Genomic DNA, 18,044 nt, shown 5'->3' with positions numbered 1-18,044 from the left:
TTCAAAGGAGGCTAAAAAGCATTAAACCCAAATTTTATTTTTTCTCAGACCTTTTTAATGACTAGAAAAGACCACGGTGACACAATCTTATCAGAAAATAAATGTGGGCCTGTTTATTCACCCCTTGGAAGAGGTTGTGATATTTCTGTATTTTTGTCATTTTATACTATTATTTTAGACAACTTTTCATTGGTTGCCAGATATTTTCTTAATTTATGACTCTTACTTGTCTAGATTACCAAGAATTTCAAATTAAGGGTATTTGAATTAGTGAGGCCTGTGGGTCAAAGGATTTAGAGCAGAGGATGCTTTCATCAAGTCTAAAAACATATCGAAGTCTCTCTCTACTGCCTGTCCCCAGCTACTCTACTTCCCAATTTTGCTGACAGAATTCCCTATCTGAAGAGTCTTTCTGACCTCCTCTGTCAATGGCATGTGACTGAATCCTTGCCAAAATTACCAGAGAGGGAGTCTGGTGGGGGGAGCCTGAGATAACTTCTATACTGATCTTTTTCATTAATTACAGAGACACCTGACATTGTCCTGCTTTTAAACATGGTTGTAATAGGATGTGATGTTAGGAGCTCTGGCAGCATTTTGGGGCATGAGGTGACAAAAGAGCAAATAGACTAAAGAAACTGGAGTGGAAGGATGGGGAAGTCCTGGGTGTCTGAAGACATCTGAGAGCTTCTGAACCAACCAGCTTTAGACTTCCTGTTCTGTGAAATAATAAAACCCTGTTTTGTAAACCCTTCTACTTGAGTGTTAGTTGTTGGGCAACGATACAAAGTTGCATTGGATGATTTGCCATGAACCTGAGATTCTGATGGTGAAATTCTAGAAAAACATAGGTGAATCTATTTTACATAGATGAAGAGCATATTCTGAGCTCCCATGTAGCTTTTCCAGAAGTCATTAAGAAAAAGAAGAAGAAGAAGAAGGAGAAGGAGAAGGGGAAGGAGAAGAAGAAAAAGGGCACCTGGTTGGTTCAGTGGGTTAAAGCCTCTGCCTTCGGCTCAGGTCATGATCTTAGGGTCCTGGGATCAAGTCTCACATTGGGCTCTCTGCTCAGCAAGGAGCCTGCTTCCTCCTCTCTGTCTGCCTCTCTGCCTACTTGTGATCTCTGTCTGTCAAATAAATAAATAAAATCCTTAAAAAAAAAAAGAAGAAGACATGAACAGGACAGTGCATTTCTTATTGCTTTATCATGAAATTGACCTTTATCATGAAATTGAGAGGGCACCACTGCCCTCTCCTTACGGGCACCAATGTCAAACACTTTGTCCATGTACGTGTTAAGATTTGAACTACTTCATGATGTAAACTCAGCAAAGTATACAGACCCCTTCCATGCCTCTATTCAGCATTTCAGAGTCTTGAGGTGACTGTGTAAGGCAGACAGTTTTAGTAAAGAGAGATCGCTAAGTGCAGTCAAAGCCATAGGGATGTAGAACTGAATTATGGGGTTAAAGAATCTGCCTTATTTTCTATTTCCAGTGGAAAACACTACCCAATACCACAGTCTTCCCGAACTTCTCATAAGAAAAATATAAAAAGTACATTTCTTTCTGTCAGCTTGATAAGTGACCCTGTAAAAATCCCCTAACTCCCTTCGCAGACAAATATGAAAATTATTTTCCAGTTCAGATATGTTTATTCTTCCTTTAAAAAAAATCCTATCTCCCCTAAATAGTTTCTATGATTTTACTGGGTCTATAAAAAGTAATGATTTTATTAAACTGTAAGACCATGGCAGATGGAGAAACTATAATTTAGAGAGATTAAATGAGCTGAATTTTATATGCCTGTAGCATTTAAGGCATTGAAAAATAACAAAATAATTAGAAAACGATGCATTGTGGACACCAGGCTATTTCTCAGCTGAACGGCTAATAATCACTCCTCACAAGGCTCCAGATGTGTGTGTTTCCTCTAATAATGGGGAGTTAAAAATAACATTTCTAATTCCTCCCCCAAATGATGATCAGCTGTCCCACGCTGCCAAGCACTCTGCAAGGGGGAACGTTGTCGGGTGTCTTGAAGCAGCTTGACAATAAATAAATAAGCATGTTCATCACATTATTCAAATGTAGTCTTAATTACTTGCTCCGAACTTTTCCAAGCGGGCTCCTGAGTGTTCAGTCTTCCAGTTCACAACATCATGCTAAATGGACAGCCACCGCAAGTGCCTCTGGTTGAATATTTACTAGAGCTGGGTCTTTGCTGCATTCCACGTCTCGGGGTCTGTGAGCCCAGCCCAGCTCCCAACTCACCTGCAAACCCAGTGCCTCTCCTCCAGCCTCCATTTCTGTGGGGTGAGAAGCACCATGAGAATTCACGCTTCTAGTGCCCAAGGGACTGACTTACAGTTGCTTTCCACATGTGGCAATGACCACAGCCTTACTCCTGCCAGAGCTCTGGAAGGATGCAGGGAAAGATGGCCAGTGGTCCCCTGCACTCTGTGTCAGAGGGGAGCGGGCCCCACGGACTGCGTCACACAGATGAGCTCATGACTTGGGGAATGAGCCATAGGAAGCGAGGGAGTGTGGAATCTTAGCTCTGGTTCTTCTGCCAGAGCCCTTGGCTGGTGGGCCATTTCTAACTGCTCGGGTTCCCATCTGGGGAACAAAATACTGATATACCGACCTAAGTGTTTCCACAGCTTTTGAAGAATCAAAGGGACCGTAGGAAAGCATCTCACAAGATAACCTGCAGGTTGAAGTCAACGTCTGCCTGTGACCGGGTCCTCTTCCTTGTGGCTTCGGTGGCCTTGGGACCCGGGAGATAGAGGCCAAACCTTGCACGGCGCTCAGACACCCTGGGGTCACAATGGATGAGAGAAGAGAAGAGAACACCGCCATGATGTCCTAACTGGGACACTGTCCGCAGCACGGCATCTATTCTGAGCCCAGCCATCCCCTGATGCCACGTTTGACGGACAAGCATGCGCACTGCTCATGAAAGGGGACCTTCACCCAAATATGTATCTCCCACAGTCTCGTTCAAATTTCCGCAGAGAAGACAACGTCCCCCCGACCCTCTTCGCTCTTCCGTTCAGGTTGACATAATAAACCACTGTGTACCGAAGAATTAACTTTGTCCACACTGAGGTCTGTCCTTTACCTTAGCTCCTGGCGCGGGGGGCGGGTGGCCCCCTAAAACCTTCCCATTTCCTCTAGGATGACCCTGTCTTTGTAGTGCATCTGGGCCTCTTAGATCACACCTGCTAGTTTATGCTAATCAGATGAAGGGGCGGGGCGGGGCCAGGCCAGGAGGACCAACCAGCTGCTGAGAGGTTGGGGGATGTGAGCCCGGTGATGTCAGCCCCGCCTCCAGAAAAGGCCAGGCTGAAGTCTAGTTCAAGCACACAGGCCTGGTTGGGTGGTGCCTACCTGTGCATTGACGCCCCCACACAGGCTCAGATGCAAAGCGCAGGTGAACCTCCTTGTTGGCGATGCTCGGCGTGTGTCGTCCCATGTCGCAGCTGGGAGGCGTGCACTGTCCCGGACTCTGCAGGGAGAGGTCGGGAGGAGCTCCACCTCTGGACCCCTCCCCACGCGCCCTAGGTGCCCAGAACCAATCCACTGCGCTGAGACCGTGGATGAGCACTGAGCTGGCCTGTGCATCAGTGTGTGGGGTTTAAACAGCGATCACAGACAGAAGCAATGCTGTCCCCATGAATGTGCCACTTGTCCCTTTTCTGCCAACAGCATGGATCGTCTATGAAATATTAAGTGTCTTTCCCTGGGTTTGATCGTTTCTGCGTTAATTGGTCCTCCATTCCCAACATGGTCCCTGCTGCGTCTTGCGGGTGCGCCTACCTCGCAGGTGGCAAGGCTCCCCACTCCGCTCCCCCAACCCCGCCGCCACATCACCCACTGGGAGTGGCGGACCTTTAATTTGCTTTCGGAATTCCAGAAGTGGTCGGCAGTATACCTCCAGGAGTCCGAGACAAGGCTCTCCGTGGAGGATGAGTATTTTAAAGGGCGTGGAGAACCAGAGAGAAACCAGCACAGACCATACAGTGGTGGTTCCGTGTCCTGTGCCACGAAGGAGCACCTGAGTCCTTCCACAGGCAAACCCTGGCTTCTCTCAGCGCATGTTTGACTGCCACGGTTTTGCCCAGCCCAGCGTCTGGGGGCAGCTGTGGGGGGCAGGACCAGCTCCATTGCACAGATGTGCAGGTAAAAATCTTCAAAACGGAAGAAAGAACTAAAAGGCCGGGGTGGGGGTGGGGGGTGGTGTGGACACAGCCACCAGCTCTGGTCCACCCGGGCCCACCCACACCGTTCTCAGCTGGGACACGCCCGCCCCGGTGACAAGAAGCCCTGGAACCCAGAGTCATAAGACATTCTAAAACAGGACTGAAAGGGGAAAGAAAAGCCCTCTGTCAGGAGGCAGGAGAGGCATGGGTAATGTTCATTTTATAGGCAGCACCCACACCTGCCATTTAGGTACACTCATTCAGTGGTCGGACTTCCTCATAAAAGGAATGGGTTGTTCCATTCCAGTCTTGCCATACAATATCAGGATTGCGAGAGACCCCCATTTTTATGTGATTTCGGGCCAAAGAAATAACGGGAGCAGTGGCAAGTCAGGAGTGACCTAAGCCATCCTGAACAGATGAAACATGTTTAAATGGGTAGAACAGAGAGAGCCTCCCACAGAGCCCAGATTTCAAAGTCACACCCACCTCATTATAAGACGCAGCTTATCCCAAGGAACAAAAAGGTGGTTTCCACTCCTAGCCTCCACTGTCTCTAGAGAGACAATCTGCAGCCTAAAATAAAATACACACATTTCATCTAAACAAATGGCCCAGACTGACCATTCGAACCAGAGTCATTTCCGTGCTTCTCCTAAAACACAGGCATCGACTGGTTTTATCCACTGACAACATCCCAGCCTCCCTAAATTGAGCACGTTTATTTTCCCAGTGGAGTTTAAAGCCCGTGGATGATTATTTCCCACCTCCTGGTCTCCAGCGAAGGAAGGGTTTATATTAAACTCGTCCCTGTGCTTTCCTCTGTATTTTAAGATTTCTAAAAACAAACAACACCCCTACCACCGTAGTGCACATTAATTATACAGGTTCAGCAAGAAATCTTCAGTAGGTACTAAGAACATCAATACCAGAAGAAGAAAAAAACTCAAATGCAGTTTTTGGAGTTTGCACAGAAACTTCTAAACGAAGTGCTTGTTCCTTTCTGAGTCTCATTGCCAACGTTCTTCCATTCTGGAAAGCAATTATGCTAACCATCCTCCCTGCACACTGAGGTCCGGGAGAAACTCTCCGCGGCCAGTGGCTCGGCTCTCCTGCTTTCCATTAGAAAGCTGATTTCCAAAATGGAAAGCGGATGAAGCTATTAGTAAAAGATAATTTTTGATGGTTCTGAAATAATGCTGGGGGAAGAACGGAGTCGGGAATTTGGGAGGTTCTGACTCATATTGTGCCAGCTCTGTTGAGGGGGGCAGGCACGAGGCTTCACAGACTCTTCTTCAAAGACTGTCCCTTGCCTGTGCCCATTTACCCATGGGCTCCTGTGGGGCACGGAGGAAGAGCAGGCTTGGCTAAGGGGACTTATTAAGACCTATCCAGCGTTGCAAGCCCTGGGTTCCCAGGGAGATCTCTCTTTTCATCCTGAAAGCAAAGTGTGGCATTTGCCGAAATGGCCAGGGTGACACAGTCAGTTTCAAAAAGGACACATATGGCTGTGAGATCTTGGCAAGGGCACCCACCGTCTTTTCAGCTGGGATGGCTGGACCAGTCTTCAAAGATCTGACCAGAATCCCCGTTCTCTCATGTTTTTCTTATGCCTCTAAGTGCTCTGTCTGCCTGGCAGCATTGGCTTCATGGGATCTGGGACCCATGCCCTGCCTCTGTCACAAACACAGACACACACAGAGCCACGTGCGTGCACACGCAGAGATGCATACAAACACAGGCACGCACACAGCACACATGCACATGGTCACACGCGTGAACAACTACAAGCACAAACTCAAACACGTGCACAAACACTCCCAAAACATACTCACCACACAGTACACAAACTATGCACATGTGCGTGCAAATATACATACATGAACACACACATATGGGCATGCGTCCGAGCTGTTCACAAATACAGTTCAAAAGGGGAATGGAGAGAACCATCACAGTGACCCCAAACAGCCCCTGCATCTGGGGTTTAACATGGCTTGGTCCAAGAGGGATGTGGAAAGCAGCCACCCCTCTTCCTGTCTTAGCACACTGGCTCATCTAGCTACCGAAAGCTTCTCTCTGGGTGGCTGTGGGAATGAATAAAATGCTGCACTTTTTCTTTATTTTAAGATTTTATTTATTTGAGAGTGAAAGAGAGAGAGAGAGCACAAGCAGGCGAGCAGCGGAGGGAGAGGGAGAAGCAGACTCCCCACGGAGCAGGAAGCCCGACGTGGGGCTCGACCCCAGGACCCCGGAATCATGACCTGAGCCAAAGGCAGACATTTCATGGATGGAGCCACCCAGGAGCCCCAAATAAAATACTTCTTAAAGGTGAAATTTCCTAGTGTTTTTAAGACTTTTAGTTCATGCTTACTATTTCTGATTTGCAAAGAAAATCACCAATTGTTTAGATGGGAACACTGTCACATCCTAGGGATGTTTGTTTTTGCCTCGATGCCAACGACTGGATGACCAGAAGTGCAGGACCAGTTTACTGACCTCAGACAACCTGCATCCATCCAATGTAATCAGTCCTGTTTGCCGAAGCCCTGAAGGGGGGAAACTGGGTGGGCAGACAGCCCTGCAGGGAACCTGGAGGACGCCACGGAACCTGGTCTGGACATTAGCAGAGGCAGCAAACCCAGCTACTTCCGCCCATGCAGGTCTGAGCCTGACCAGCAACGTCTTCTACTGAGCCCTGACTTCATCCCAGAGCACGACTCCAAAGTCAATAGGAGAGAGTCACTCCCCTTCCCCATCCTTTTCAACTGGCATTCTTTGTAGACTATGGACAGATGCCTGCTATTAGTCAGGTAGTGCTTGGACTGGGGGATGGCGTTTAGATCAGAACGCACCGTGCCGCGTTTACAGGGACAGAGAAGTGGGTCGAGGCTTTTGAGTGGAGAAAAAACCAGTTTCACTACCATCTTGAGATGCAGTGCAGTGTCCCTCTGTCCACGCTGTCTGATGGGTTCGCCCCCTGATGGCCCCACCTGCGTCCCCACGCCCACAACCTGCTGGTGAAAGGGGGTGAAACCAGCATTCTGCTCAAAACACACAGAGAGCAGACTTCCACGTTACCTAACAGCACAGTAAAACTCAGCCACCAAAGTGGCGGTGAAGCCGATAACGCATCATTCCGCTCGCCTCGATGCTGGTTCCCAGGTGTTCTGGAGAGGCGTTAAGGATGGTTTCAGTCTGGATTAACCTGGTCCATTTGCAAAATGAAAGTGAGGCAGTCAATTTCTCTCCGTACACATGGTGTTTCTGGGGGCTGCTGGGTGCTGTTTACCCCCAGGGAAAACGTCAATTGTGTTCTGTTCTTAATCTCTCCCAAACTTAGTCTGTGGATTTCAACTCTACTCTCTCCTCCCCATAGCCCCCTCCCCACAGTCTGGTCTCCAAAACAGCGTCCCCATCCAGACCAAGGGGACAGAACTCTTGCATGCACAGTGTTCTAGGTGGTACTCTCTCTGTACCTTCCACACCTTCAAGAATGCCCAACACTGGGCTGCTCTCAAGATAAATTAACCAGAATTAACCCAAACCACACCATCCTGGAGTGCTGGAAGGCATATAATCCATACCACGCTTTGGATGGAATTGTTTCTTCAGACCCACAATTCGAGTATCTCAAACACTAAAATCCTGCTCAATTTAGGCAAACAGCGTAGGACCTCCAGGAGGCGCATTCCAGAAGTCATCATTCATGTCCATTTTCCATGCTGGGTTATGCTTCTCGGGATGCAATGTCTGTTATGCGGATGGGAAACAAGAGTGAAGATAGCCCATGGCTTCTAATTAGCAAGAAACTTGCGGAGGCGATACAATGCCAGGGAAATTGTATTAACTTGATGAGCATCGATGCCAAAGTTCAGAGAAATTTAGAGTCCCTGTGGTTTCAAACCAAAATGTTTATGCTTTTGCTTCTTAGCAAGTATGACACCCCCCACAGACATAGGAGAGAGGGGGGCAGTTTGGAAAGGGGGATCCCAGCCCCCGTCCAATTTTTGGCTTTATGGTGACTGGGTTTTAGCAGAAGCAGCAGATGTGACTGCCCCGGAGCGACTGTGTCTCACTGAGCGTCCGCACATCATCTCTCTCCACAAAGTCCTTTTCAGGGGTGGCTCCGTTCCCAGTTCTGATGGCCAGCGCTGTCACGTGTCCCCATTCTGAGCCTGCCCTGCATCAAGACAAGCCCGCTACTCAGGCTGCTTGCAGCATGATCCTCCCCTGTGAGCTGACATCTGCTGGCTCTCCACCCACCATACAAAACCCCCTGCTCCCCAACCCAACAAAGTCCCCTTTCCACGGGACATGCCCGGTTGACTGTGCATGACTCATCCAGTAACTTGAGTGTAGACGCTTCTAATTCAGAAGCGAATTCCCTTTACTCTGGAGCCAAAGGTCAAGGATCCAAATGGAGATAAGATAACTTAGAGAAGGCGCAGACTTCATTTGAATAATGATGTTAGGATTAGCATATACTTCTCTCCACCTGCACCATGGGGCCACCTCCTTTGCAGAAAACACAGCAAAAGACACACAATTACCCCAAGGCTAACAAAGAAGCTCTTGCAACAAGTATAAGTCTTTTAAAATAATCTTTGTTGTTATTGTGACTGGTTATTTCTGACCATTTTATTTTTTTTCTTTATATATGCATATATTTTCTACATAGTTTACAATAGACACCGATGTCCTTGACAATCCTGAAAACAATGCCTTAGAGGCACAATGCCCATAGTGCAGCGTCTTTTAATTTTACATCAAATGACTCTGGGCTCCTGGCTTCATTCTCCAGTTAAGTTTTTGAGGAAAATCAAGCTTTGTCAGCCTCAGTTCTCAACCCCAGTAATAACATGTAGAGGACTCAGAACTCCAGCTCCTGTGGAAAGGCTCAGTGATGTGTCCCTGTTTATAAACACTCAGGCATGCTACAGACAAGGCATACAGGAAGATCACAGGGGGAGCTGGTGTAGACGGCCCCTCCCAGGGAGGATGGTACAGAGAGGACACGGTGCTCTATTGGGAATACCTGAGTCATTGCCATTTGGGGTCACAGAGTTACCTGAGATCACTCTGCAGCAACTTTCCACTCCTGCTCCCGCAGACCCCGTTTCTTAGAGTTGGTCTTTAGATATTCAAGTCGACCCTTGCTGGCCTGTGAGCTCACTGTGAGCACAGCCAGGATGCAAGACTCTGCGGAGGGAAGCAAATGGGACAAGACATCCTCCTCCCATGGTTAAGAGAGTAAGGGCGGGAGGGAGAACCCGGTTAAGATAAGAGGGTTGCATCTGAAAGGCGGTGTCAGAATAATAGCAGCATTTCTCAAGCAGTCATTCTCTGCTGGGTGCTGGCCTAAACTCCTTCTTTCATATTGAAATTTGTATGACAAAATAATTTGAAACCATAGAATAATAATGAGGTGCCAATGTAAGGGCCACAGGAATTTAAGATGCTAGCTTTGTCATTTTTGCTTAAGATCTGCCTCTTTTAAAGAAATAAAAAACTACAGATTCAGCTGAAAAGTAAAAAAAAAATTTAAAAAATCTGAATTCTTGTCTTCCACCCTTGGACCACTGCTAGCATTCACTTCTCTTGTATGGAAGCACAGAATCAAGTACGTTGTGGTTGCTATTATTTTGAACAAATTGTTATCTGTTACATCAATGCAGAATAAGAAAAATTAGAATTTTTATTATACCTTCCAAAGAGTTTGTTTCTTGGAGATAAATGGCTTAACCAAGACTAAGAAGGGCTATTCTAGCCCCAAATCCAAATAAGAAGCTAGTTCATCTTAATAAATAAAAATTGTGCTTAATCTTCCTACCTTTGAGTTCTTTTACTTCAGAACATTTCCTCTGGTTCCTCCAATACCATTTTATAAGTTATACAAGAACCGTGCAATATGAGATTTCTTTCTTCTTTGCCACTGATCCGGAGCCGCCATGTTTTTCCTAACAATAGCTTGATCTTGGAATAGCTGTTTGCTTTTGTGATGTGTGTGTGTGTGCCCGTGGTGTGTGTGTGTGTGTGTGTGTGTGTGTGTGTGCGTGTGTGCATCCCTGCCACTTATTCACGTCCCTCCTCTGGACATACTGTGAGTGTTTTGTCTCTATCACAAAAGCAATTTTGAGTATCTTCCTGGTCATCGGATGGATGGACGTCTACATACTGTTAGATTGGGCTAACATTCTGTTTATCTCTTTTTACCCTTACTCACACAAATGGCAAGCTTCATCTGCAACTGTTTCCTTGGCAACTCCTTTTCTGTACACATAAATACTATTTTTAGAGTTCAGATTGGGTGCAAAAAATTGATGTTCATATACAGTGCTTTCATAAATACAGCCCAAAGTAGTTTGAGAGATTGGAACCCCCAAGAAGTGAGCCCCATCAGTCCCCCGTGAAGTTACCACAGTCAGAGGAAACAAAATAAACATGTTGGTGATGTCAACATTTCCCCAGAATTCATGTGAAAAAGAAAACTTCATGTACAACTTATTTGTTAAATAGCACTCCATTATTGACACTCTTATATTCAGTAAAACTTCTTATCCAATTCAGATATAAGACATTTCAACAAGGAAAACCAGGACAGATAAAGTAGGGGTATGAATTTACATACTGCCCCGAACAGTGATGTGATGACAGATGGAGAAAATCGACATCCAGCATGGACACTCAGTAAACGGCAAGACATGACAGAACCTGAGCTATAAAACTTGTACAACAATCAACAGATCTTAAGACAGGACTAGTTGTTTTTTTTTTTCCTTGATAATGTTTGCAAAAGAATTCCAGAAGCCAGAGAATTTAGTTTCCATACACACGCAGGGCATGGAGTAGGGTGAGGGGAAGGAGGAGCTGAGGGCACAGAATTTAATGAGACATTCCCTGTTACTGTTGTGCAGTGCACGCCCCTGGCACCCAGCTGCGCCTTTGCATACATGTACCAAGAGCAGTACTCACTGCAAATAAGGGTTACATTCAGTTTTCTTTTGCATATGTCTACTCTCAGGCCGTGCACAAATGATGTTCACTGTGCTTTATGAAGACCCAAGAATAGAAATATCAACTCCCAAATTCTTTCCAACTCCCAGTGACAATTTGCCCTGATAGAACGGGTAACATCCATGAGTTCTAGGTTCCTTACATGTCACTGAGCTGGTCCCAGAAATCAGGTAAAAATGTTGTCCCAGGAGGTTCCCAATATCTCTTTGTAATTGACCTAGAGGCAAATCACATCCTGGCTTACAACCTGGCTGCTATTGTTCTCTGGGACTCTGACACCTGCTCAGAAACGAAGCTTTGCTAAATCACCCCCTATTGCTGAACGAACTCGCTGCTCCTCCGTTCCAAAAGCAGAAGGCATAGAGGTGAATATGAACGTAAGAAAGGAGCTCACGTGGGGTCCGGCAGCCTTTCCATGTAGTCTCTGAGGTCCCAGGGGGCCCCCTAGCCCCGTGTCCTGACACACCCACTTGATGTTGTCCTCACTGTCAAATGGGATGGAGTTGGTGTATGGGCCGCCATCCTCCGGGAGGATGGTGGTGTAGGACGTAAACTTGACTCGCTTCCGCTTTGGGCCCAATGGATTTAGAGGCTCATTTTTCAGGTCCTTCTCATAGACATAGTCAGAGGGCCTGAGCAGTTGGCTGTGGAAAGTCTTCTGGGAACACCTGTTGAGAAGGAAGTTCTTTTTAGAACTGCAGCCTCCTGTCTATCATGGTCGTGCCCTCCTCTGATGGGAGGGTGATGTCCACGGGGTTCTCCAGAAGTTCCACCTCGTTCTCAAGCCAGACCCAGTCATGGGAATGGGGGATGTTGCCTTGCTCTCTTGCGGTGAATCTTTTGTGTCTGTATTTCCAAGCAAATGTCACGCAGTTGATCAAAAAGACCAAAATGGCCAGGCTGAAGACACAGAGCAGAGTACATGCCGATCTCCAAGTCAGTCAACCCTCTTGAGGTCACTGTCAGGTCACTGGGATTATTGGGTTCTGGTAATTTCCCTTGACTGGGGAAGCTTGTGAAGGCGTCTGGACTGCCAGTCTTGAGTGACTTCCTATCCTTTCCTTCCTGGGGAGACCGTGGGGTTGTGCTTTTGTTGCTATGTTCCTCATGGCCAACAGAGGCGCCATGTTGGAACCACTCCTAACCTGCTCTCTCCTGGTTCCCTTCACGCTCTATGGAATTACTGAGGTGGTCTTTGTATTCCTGACTGATGCCTTCAATGTCATTGGTGCCTCCTTGGTGCTCATCAATATTTGGTTGAAATCTGACCTTGACATATCCTTTACCCATGGCAAGAACGCTCTTCCTCTTGGTCTTCTGACAGGGCTCACTAAGCATCATTTCTAGTTTAATCAAGGGCCCTTGCCCTTCACCCTGTGCGACCACCACTGGCCATCTGGACTGAAGGTTTGCCTGGACAGACACCACCATTTCATCCAATGATGACACAGTAACTGAAAAATCCTTGGGACCACAAATGCCTAAGGGTGTCACCGAACCATCACTGACCAAAATCCAACAACTAAGAAAAATGAAATTAAAACTTTATGTTACAATTAATTTCCTTCAAATTTATAAGCACATACACAAATTTATAAACCGCACATGTGGTTTATTATGAGATATGTCTCCAATACCCAGGCGGAGAACAATAAATGTGTTTTAAAATCTGGATTAGTTGCTTTCATACATTTAACTGGCATAAATAATGGGTTGTAACTGCACTGGTGTGAGGAGCAAATTTGTTTACCGTAGTCCTGTGTATATTAACTTAGTGAATGTCATATAATGGAATTCGACTGAATTTTCCAAGGAGTTTGAAAGATCACAGGATGTTTCTGAATCGATTTCAGGTGCAACTGATCATGCTACTGTTCAAGATAAATATCACTCCAGGCATCCTTTATTAGAAAGACATGCTCATTTGAAGTATCTGAGAAAAGATGTATTATGGGGACCGGCATGCTTGAAGGACACAATGACCTTGGTATAATTCAATGGATTTGCTACAAGTTTAGAGACGGAGCGGAAATTTAAAGTTGTCCCTAATTAATACAAAACAACAGATGTCTGGTGCCTATTAGCCATACTTCTTTAAATAATAGAAATAGAATTTGCAAGTACCAATTATTACCCATTTTGGAAAGCAGAAGACATGTGATCCTTCGGTCAAGGTCTACCAAGAGCCCCCCCCCCCCCATCACAGATAACCCACTGCAGAGTGGTATTGGGACACATGGTTAGGGTGTAAAATATCTAATCTCCCCAAAGTACTGAGCACTTTTCTCAGACACAGACAGACTGGAGAGAAAACAGAGTTTCAAGGGTCTCCTGTCCTAGCTATGAGTGCTCTATTGATCTTCTCTGCAGATGTGAGAGGGAGGGAGGTGATCTCGAATGACCGGGGACCCAAGGATTCTGGAATCCCACCCGCAGCGGGGTCTGGAGAACATCCTGGGCCGACACTGCCGAGACGTGGCTCTCTTGTCCACTCTGTGAGGCTGCAGGGCAAGGGACAAGCCGGCCAGCTGCATGCCCAGGTCTGCGATGGTGACACCGTCATCCAGCACGGTCACCGTCTTCTTGGCCAGGAAGGAGTCGGACAGCGGCAAGAGCACCTTCGAAGGAAGCGAGAAAGCTCCAGGGTCTGTCGCACACATCAGTAATGAGGAAAAAAGGAAAGAGAAAAGGTTAAATGCCTACCAAAAGGAGTGGGGCTCTGTAAGCAGGCCATTTGTTTGCCACCTTCCTTGAAACCCCAAAGTGTGCTCTCAGTGCTAAACGAAAGTCTTCAGAAAGTAGGAACTAACTCAGATCAAAAAAAAAAAAAAAAAAAAAAAAAGGCAGGAACCTACCTTTTCCTTTATCCAGCTGCGGTGACAGATGCAGGGAAGTCAGCTGCCACATTAGCAGGAAACATTCCTCCCAGGGACAAGCTATTGCTGGAGTGTCAGAAAAACCCTTTTATTTGGGGGACTGCTACCTTTTTACCCTCCGAGAAACACTGTTCTCTAAAATCCAAGATTATCAGAAACCTTGCTCTTTGAAATCCCACTGTCAGGCAGAATGAACTTCCCTCTCTTGCCTTGAGGACCTAAGTCACTTTGACACAGAGAAGCAGATCTGATTTCTAACTCCGATGTGGGATTTCAGATAGTGCAACATTCCCCATGTGTGTGAGTTATATGTCTTACTAGCAAGCAGGACCCTGGGTCCACAGCACGGTCCAGACCAATGCCGGCAGCTTAGCTGCCCACAGTGTGCTTCATACTAGTCTTACCTGTCCTCAGCCCTTGCTGGCTTCCCACCAGACCTTATCTCTTTTGTGCAATACAATTTCCCACATTTCCTCCGCATGGAGTCTCTCTAGGAGCAATAAGTCAACAAACCTGACTTTCGTCAGACAATAGATTTGCACCCGTTGATCTTAGGACAGATGATCTGGGACTAGGACAACTGGCTGAAATACAGATGGTTTAGAAGAGCATTTTTTATTTTTTATTTTTAATGTAGTCTTTTTTTTTGTTTTAAGATTTTATTTACTTATTTGACAGACAAGTAGGCAGAGAGGCAGGCAGAGAGAGAGGAGGAAGCAGGCTCCCCGCTGAGCAGAGAGCCCGAGGCGGGGCTCAATCCCAGGACCCTGGGATCATGACCTGAGCTGAAGGCAGAGTCTTTAACCCACTGAGCCACCCAGGTGCCCTGAGAAGAGCATTTTTTAATGTTTAATCACACACCCTCCATTAAAAAACAAGGAGCTAGGAAGTTGGGGAAGCAGGTGATGGGTAATAGAGAGGGCACGTTTTGCATGGAGCACGGGTGTTGTGCAAAAACAACGAATACTGTTACGCTGAAAAATAAATAAATAAAAAAAAGACAAAAAAAACAATCAATACTGTTACGCTGAAAAGAAATTAAAAAAGAATAATAAATTAAAAAAAAAACAAACAAACAAGGAACTATAGGGGCCCTGGGTGGTCAGTGGGTTAAAGCCTCTGCCTTCGGCTCAGGTCGTGATCTCAGGGTCCTGGAATTGAGCCCCACATCGGGCTCTCTGCTCAGTGGGGAGTCTGCTTCCCCCTCTCTCTCTGCCTACTTATGATCTCTCTCTCTGTCAAATAAATAAAATCTTTTAAAAAAGGAACTATAAATAGACCCACCTAATATATTTTGCTTCCTTTGATTTATACAATATTAGTCATTTGTTTTCTTCAAAGAGCTTGATTTAATTTAGTGGTAATTCCCCCCAAATTAAAGAGTATTATTTCCCTGTTGGTGCTGGCCCATCATTAGAGCACAGAAAATGTAACATTTTCCTCAAAACTAGTAGTTATATTTTGACAACCTTTTTTTACTAAAAATGTTTAGAGAAATGGTGTCTTGCCTTCTTCCCCTGCTTAATTTTTGCTCTTTGAGTAGATGTTTATAACATTATAATTGTAGATCCTTATAGCATCATTGAGTTTTCTGGGGAAAATCCAGCACAAAAAGGAATCTTAATGGCTTTTAAAAGTCATTTCGGCTCATAAAACATCAATTTGCAACCAGAGGGATTCAGACCTGGACTAATGTCGTACCAATAGAGCAGCTTGTGCAAAAATCACATTTGGGTGAGCCCTAAATTGGGACGTGACAAGGAATATTTAAACACTTTGTAAAAGATAATCTGTTTTATAATCTCTCCACAGCCCTCCTGTTAAAATTAACTAAGAAATATTTTCAATCATCCTCTAAGAAAAGAGAGCATGACATTGGGGAACTCTGTGCGTGTAAATAGCTACGACAAACAAAACGTGGCCAGACACGGGCCAGATGTCGCCGAGTGCCCCGGGGTTGAGAGCTACTAATACCAAGGACGTAAGGTTGCTTTTGTTGTGTGTCTTGACGTAGCATCCTCTGGGGAAAGGGTTCGAATCCGGTCTCAAGAGCGTCTCTAATTTGCAGAAGCTTCTCTGTGGTTAGACATGAATTTCTGAATGTGCGGTCTACAGGCTGATGAATTCTGTGTATTGCGTTCATGACTCCCTCCCACGTACAGACACCCACTTGCACAGAACCGGCTCACACTAACGTATCTGGACACAAGCAAAGAGTGGGCTGAGAATTGGGGGAAAGCATCAAGCAGTGCATGAAACCGGCAGTGTCGGTGGTCATTCCAGGCCCCTGGCCCACCAGGGTCCTGCCGCCCTGGAGCTGCGCGGTCCTGGGCTCCTCCACCTTCATGAACTCGGCCACGAGGTTGGTGATGTCCAGCTGCCAGTTGGGGCTCAGCAGGGAGCTCAGCTGACTCACATCGGGCATCTCGGCCACGACCTGGGTGAGGACGCGCACCGTGGCGTGCTGGTACTGTAGGGAATACCTCTTGCCCCTCTTCTCCTTGTCCTCCCCTTGGTGGGCTGGGAGCACAAACCAGAATGAGCCTACTTCTCATCAGGGTGTTTTATCCTCAGTTTTCCAGCAGCCGTGGGGCTGTGGTCATGAAATGATAGGACCCGACTCCTAGCCTGGTCAGACGTGTGTGCCCGCAGATGCAATGACGACATCTTCGGCCATCGGGCATGTGGGGTGTTTCCCTGGTTCCGATCTGTGGCTTCCCTCCCAGAATTCAGTAATCAAAGACGTTGTGTCTTGACTTCAACGTGTTTTCCCTTAAGTGGTAGATGTAGGCAGCCAGAGGACAAGGAGGGAGGTTTCCTGAATGGTGGAATCGCCCTGTGGTGATCCCGTGGTCCCTTTTGGTTCACAGCAATATGTAGTCAGAGTGTCTAAGGGTCGGAGCCAGGAATTCACATATTTCAAAGAGCCCTGGTGATTTCAAGGGGACAGCAGTTTGGGAACCAGTAGTTTGAGCTCAAGAATGCAAGCAAACTAGCCTCATGGCCCCCTCCACCCTCACTCAGACAAGGGACGTGAGTGCTCTGATCCTTATTCTCCTCCCCTGGGAAATCGGGCGTGCCCGCCTCTGCTGAGGTTGTTGTAGGGAGGGGAAGGGCACAGGCCTTGTTGGTTGGCCTGAAGTTGGCACCTGACACACATAAGCGATAGAACTTGAGAGTGACTGTGTTATCAACATGGCGAGGACAGGTGCTAGGGGAGATCCCAGCAGAGTTCTGTTCAGGAAGGCAGGGAGCTAGGATGGTTCCTGCACCTGTGTGGTTGAAAGGGCCTTGTTAGGAATAACACAACCCCCATCCCACCTTTCTGACTCCCCACCGAGGACGACTATTACAACAAAAGATGCTCGAAATTGCTCCTCCCGCTTAGAAAACCCCGAGGGTTTGGGGAGCTGTGAGCCAGGAACCACAGACAAAGACCCACATGCATATTTCTTATAACGCACTGTGTCACAGGGGGTGCCCAGCGTGGCATCGGCTCTTGGGGGAGCATCGGCGGCCTCCATCGCTGCTGTCACTTTGCACATTTACCTGGTTTCCAGCCACAGGTCCCCCAGAGCGCCCAGCAACCTTCTGTCCTGGAGCAGGACCCCCTTCTCTTCTAGCATTGAAATCCGCCCAGCTGCGGTGAGGGACAAGAACAGAGCGGCCGTTAGCAGCCCACACTGTCTTGTCAAATAATCGCAGCCGCTTAAGTGGCTGTTAGACTTCATAGGACATAAACGCTTTCCTCTCTAATCCACTTTCTGTTTACACACAGGGTAGGCACTTCATCCCCTCATTTCAGCTTTTCTTCTGCCTCAAAAAAAAAAAAAAAAAATCAGATCTGCAGCCCCAGGCACTTATCGGCTCTCTCATTAAGCCCCCATGCTGGGGAATTCATTGCCTCCGCAATGCTTGGTTCCTTGAGCTGATAGCTATTTCTAAAG

General features: G+C 46.8%; 1 pseudogene; it reads right to left on the bottom strand.

The window, feature by feature from the left end:
* Positions 1-2,400: 2,400 nt before the first annotated feature.
* Positions 2,401-17,621, bottom strand: LOC123954401 (annotated as a pseudogene).
* Between the last annotated feature and the right edge of the window lie 423 nt (positions 17,622-18,044).

The sequence above is a fragment of the Meles meles genome, chromosome 12, assembly GCF_922984935.1.
Source record: "Meles meles chromosome 12, mMelMel3.1 paternal haplotype, whole genome shotgun sequence".
NCBI lineage: Eukaryota > Metazoa > Chordata > Mammalia > Carnivora > Mustelidae > Meles > Meles meles.
The sequence above is the reverse complement of the archived record's forward strand: the minus strand, read 5'-3'. Positions and strand labels throughout refer to the sequence as shown.